General features: G+C 37.2%; 1 pseudogene; it reads left to right on the top strand.

The window, feature by feature from the left end:
- The first annotated feature begins 2,921 nt into the window (after positions 1 to 2,921).
- Positions 2,922 to 4,263, top strand: LOC115424854 (interferon-induced very large GTPase 1-like; annotated as a pseudogene).
- The last annotated feature ends 933 nt before the right edge of the window (positions 4,264 to 5,196 follow it).

Raw genomic sequence — 5,196 nt, 5'->3', positions numbered from 1 at the left:
AGGATCGTAGAATTGCATAGGGATGCTAGGGACACGTCCCTATCAATACAACCGCTGTCTGAAGTGTTTAGTCAATGATTATGGCACACAAAGGGTTAACAGTAGTCTCTGCTAAAAGTCCCACCTCTAATGTAAATATCTTTGGTTTTGCTAACGTACATGTGATTGGCTGTCCCTGCTGTCACTCCATCTACTTGTAAAAGGAACTTTCTAGTTGGACCGCTAACGTAAGTTTTCAATATGTTTAACATTTGTTCTGCCTGGGTCACATCAGCTAGACGGATTTTAATGTCAATGGTGTCATTTCCATTTACATTTGTACATGTGTTTGCACACGTGCGCCCGTGTGTATGTGCTCGGTAATTTGGATTTGAAGGATGTCAAAGAAAAGAAAACCGGTCATAAGACACTTCTTTAGGAGTCAAAGTGTAAGTTACTTCAAGGGTATAGAACTGTAGAAGCTCAACACAGATATTGAATAAAAGACAGTATTTAATGCCAAACAGATACACTTCCTAAAAGTTACTTTACTTATTATTTTAATGCATTTCTATGGAAGAGTAACTGTTTAAAAAACACACATAAAGGAAAATATGTGTTTCTATTCATATGTCATCAATCAATATATTTATGTCAGGTGACAGACAGTAGAGAGGCTAGAGGAGGTAGAGGACAAGAGGCTGAAAATTCAAAGGTCGGGTGAAATAATAATGGATTTGTTAGTCATGAGAATAACTTTGCAGAATGCAATAAATTCTTGTATTATCCTTAGATATTCAGACATGCATTAGAAACTTGTCAATTACTGAATTTTTTTTCTGACTATGATTGTTTGCTTGTTTGATCAGCTTGACATGATGGGAAATTATGATTGCAAATGGAAAAAAATATCAACTTTCCAGAGTGCTGCCTTGGGGCACTTTTGTGTCCCCACCAATGTCAAAATCAAACCTACTCCCTTGCTTCAGTCATTAGCTTCAAAGTGCCTTGGCCAGAGTATTGCCTTTACGACAGTAGGCGATAGTGCTCATGGAAAACAGAGTCTTTGTCCCTTAAATACACCACCGATTAGGGCCAAAGATGTCACTGCAATCCACTTTAAACGAATTCTCTGTACTAGGGCGTTAACTGAAAAGTTGGTTTGTCGATGTGTCGACGTCTGTGGCACAAGTCGACGTTACTTTGGAGGAGTCGACTGGTCGTGTGTTATTCTCTCTCTCCCTTCCATCACCTGACAGCGTATGAGCCGTCAGTCAGCGCATGTCGATACTCTCATCTCTATACATGAAAACATGGAGCGCAGTGAGTGGTAGTGATGCGCGGATCAGCGGACCCAGGTCGGGTTGGTGCGGGTCCAAAAAAAGTCACTTTATTTGCAGGGCAGGTCAAAAAATTCCACAAAGCAGGTTTAAAAAAAACCCCAAAAAAACCAAAAACAGAACACTCGCACATCACTAGCACAAGGCCAAGACTGAAGGAAGAAGACGACTTTGTAGGATAACTAAACTGACTGTGATCTAGAAAAACTATTCTCTCAGTAATGTTCTGTGAACCATGTAAGCACCACTAATACTGAAGAATAATTTGGACTGCCAGTGTTTTTGGATTATTCTGTTCATTTATTTCATGAAGACAATGCGCTCTTTTCTCTAACATGCTGTGCATCTTTTCTGCTTGCTGTCTGAACCTTTAACCACTTTATGTTGTTCACTTAAATTTAAAAGAAAATTCAAGGTGCTAACCTATGTTTTGTTTTGGTTAAATGTCTGAGAAGGACTGTTGACACTTGTGTCTTTCCAGTATTTTATTCTGCTCTTTACTGTACTTTGTTAATGTTCCAATAAACTTTAGTACAAGTTGCTCATTGTTGAACAGCTGTGTGTCTGTGTTGTTCCTCCACTGTCAAAGTGATGATGTCATCATACAACAAGCCGACTTGACTTCGACTTTATTGGCAAATAAGTCAATCTGAAAGAATCTGGAGTCACTAATGGCCTACGCTGTACAGGACCTTTAAATCCTTTACACAGTGACTAACATATGGTTGTAATGGTTAAAATAGCATTGATGATAACTGTTGATACACAGTTTTGTCATTTCAAGGTTTCATCCCAGCTTGTCACAGTATTTTTTATAAATACTTACCACATATTAACTTGTGTCTAATGTGTGGTAGTATTTACATAGTGTTGATTTCAAAACTTTTGCAAAAATTTTGGTAATGAATTCTTCTCTCAATGCATGAGCTGAACCACTCCCAGAAACTGCCCAGCTTGAAAAGTAGCATTCCTCCACCGTTGTATTGCGGCTGCATGGAATTTGTTTCAGGAAGCAGTTGTTCTTTGATGGGAAGAACAGCAGGTTGTATGTAGTTAACCTTTGAATGCTAAACACAAGAAGTCTCAGAAAGCAATGAAAAGTCTGTGTATGAACATTGTAAGCTTCAAGTCTCCGCATTACTCCCAGCTCACAGCTAATGAAAAATAACCTGACAGAAACCTTGCCCACATGTATATAATTCAGCACAGTGAAGCTCCAGGGAAAGGATTCTGAAGAAATGCTCTTTAATAGTAGATGACCACAAACAAAGGGATTAATTATTGCAGTCTGCATCTTTCAACTTTACTTCAGAGACCATAATAAAGAGGTTGTGTGTTAACTAAACATGAACTGAAATACTGTCAACTCCTGAGACTGTTGCAATAATTGTATTTCTTGTGTATAAAGTATATTAAATGTACATCATCAGTGCAGACTCACATGTTTTACTGAGACAATGGTTGAATAATAAGTCTTCACTCTCTTTACCCTGAAACAAGCAAGCAAAAACAACATGAAACTGCATTAATAACAATAATGACAACGGATGTGAACCTGAACTGGTTCGTCTGGTGGTCAATCTTCTTGGTGATGATGTCACAATGGTTTGCCTTGATTTGATTAAGAGCAAACCTGTTGCAACAAGAGGCTACAGTCCTATGTTCTTGCAAGAAGATGCCAACACTGTACAAGATAAAGTGATAGAGTTTGACTCACAGTGGAGATATGCTCTGAAGAAGGAGTTTACCATCGATCTCCTGTTGTATGTGTTTGACAGAGCAGAACCTTGGCTTTTAAGAGTCTCACAAAAATTTCAAGATGAACAATGATGCACACACATATTTAGAAAGTAAGAAAGGTGAATATTACAGTGTGTTCTGGAGCTTCTGCAAAGAAAACTCATCTGCTGTTGTACTTGGAGAACTGATCTGGGAAAAACTGAAGGGTTCCATTGTTGAAGCCGTCTGCACAAAGACTGCCATCGATCTTGCTGGAGAGATGAGGTGTAGTATCGCAGCATTCTGTGAGAACAGGCTGAACTTGGAGAAACATGTGTTGAAGTCACTGGCAGAGAAAGAAATCTTTTATAGTTACATCATTTACCTGTGCCAACCAAGGAGACATGTTGAGAGTTTCATCAAAAATGAAGCGAACAAATACATCTACACAGACCACAGAGAAAAAGCACAGAATATACTCAAGAAAAATGTAGATGATATCAAGAATCAGATAAGTCGAGCTTTATTTGTTGTTACAGAAGAGGTGAAAACACAGCGAGGAGACCTGGAAATGTGGCTGCAGAAATTTTCCAGTTTGCTGAAAGATGTGTTAGCATTTTCTTCCATTTATTCAGAAAACTTTACTGATGTGAATGATTTTGGCTTCATGAAGAAAGGGATTGAGGAAAGACTTACACCTGTCTTTGAAGACATGAAAAAACACGCATTAGATAAAATGAAGGAATTCAGGGAGCAGCCTGATCAAATCCTCATTAAGCAGCTTTGTGACTGCTGCTGGGAGACGTGTCCTTTCTGTGCAGCTATTTGTACAAACACTGCAAAAGATCACAGTCCTAACAAACACAGTGTCCCTTTTCATCGTCCCTCTGGGATTCAAGGGTGGCATGATCTAGAGACGCTGGATCTGTGCGTTGATTTCTGCACAACTAAAGTCTTCAGTGATCATTTATTCCGTCCCCGACCTGGCTCAGAGGAATTCATTCCTTATAAAATTTATCAAACTGCTGGAGGAGAATATGAAACCTGGCTGATCACAGCAGATGGATCTAATCTGACATACTGGAAATGGTTTTTATGTCGATTTCAGAAAGAACTGGAAGACTGTCATCACTTAAAATTTGAGGGCAGTGGAGAAATCCCCAGTGACTGGAGAGAATACACAAAAGAAGAAGCTATCCAAAGTCTGGATGAAATGTACAAATAAGAAAGAAAGAAAGAAAGAAAGAAAAGAAAGAAAAGAAAGAAAGAAAGAAAGTTCTTGAAAATTATATGGAAACTGCCAAAAAAATGTGTCTTGAAAGTGATGTATTCATATTTCATAAAACTTATTTTATTCTTTTTTCTAGATCATGTTTGAAAACCAAAGTACTGTATTTCATTTTTCTCTTTTTTTTTTGTAACTTATATTTTATTAGTTTTAAAACAACAACAACAAAAACAAACAAACAACATAAATAAGTCTGGGTAGCACAGTCTTATCAATTATTTTGCTTATATAATGTCCATTTTTTCCACTTTTTGTTCATTTGTGGTTCTTGTAGTCTCAATCTGTGTTAGTTTTTCCATTAGAAATATGTCCTCGATTGTAGTTATCCATTGATCCTTTGATGGTACGTTCATCTTCCCCCAATTCCTTGTTATACATTTTTTTGCAGCTATCAACATCACCTTTACCAAATATTTATCGTATTCATGTATAATGCCATCACCAAAGTTGCATAAATAAACAATTTCAGGTTTTTTTGGAACTGTGTACCCTAATACTTGACATAGGACATTGTAGATCATTTCCCAATATTCCAAAAGTTTTGAACATTTCCAAAAAACATGAGAATGGTCAACATCCATCTCCCCGCATTCTCTCCAACATTCCTGATGCCTCTGTAACTGTTTACTTTTAAACTTGGGTGTAATAAAAAATCTTATAAGGTTTTTCCAGGCAAATTCCCTCCATGTCTGAGAGCTAGCACTCAAAAAAACAGAACATTGGATTTAAATAATAAGATAACGTCAACCGGTCCCACAAAACTTTTTTATTTAAATTTTAAAAATACTAGATGACTAAATTTCAGCAAACTGTCTTAATTAAGTGCTACATCACACAGTTAAGTTGAATTTATTAAACATGTTGAATTTA

Source organism: Sphaeramia orbicularis, chromosome 8 (genome assembly GCF_902148855.1).
Source record: "Sphaeramia orbicularis chromosome 8, fSphaOr1.1, whole genome shotgun sequence".
In the NCBI taxonomy this organism is placed as follows: domain Eukaryota; kingdom Metazoa; phylum Chordata; class Actinopteri; order Kurtiformes; family Apogonidae; genus Sphaeramia; species Sphaeramia orbicularis.
This window is presented reverse-complemented; position numbering and strand designations above follow the sequence as displayed.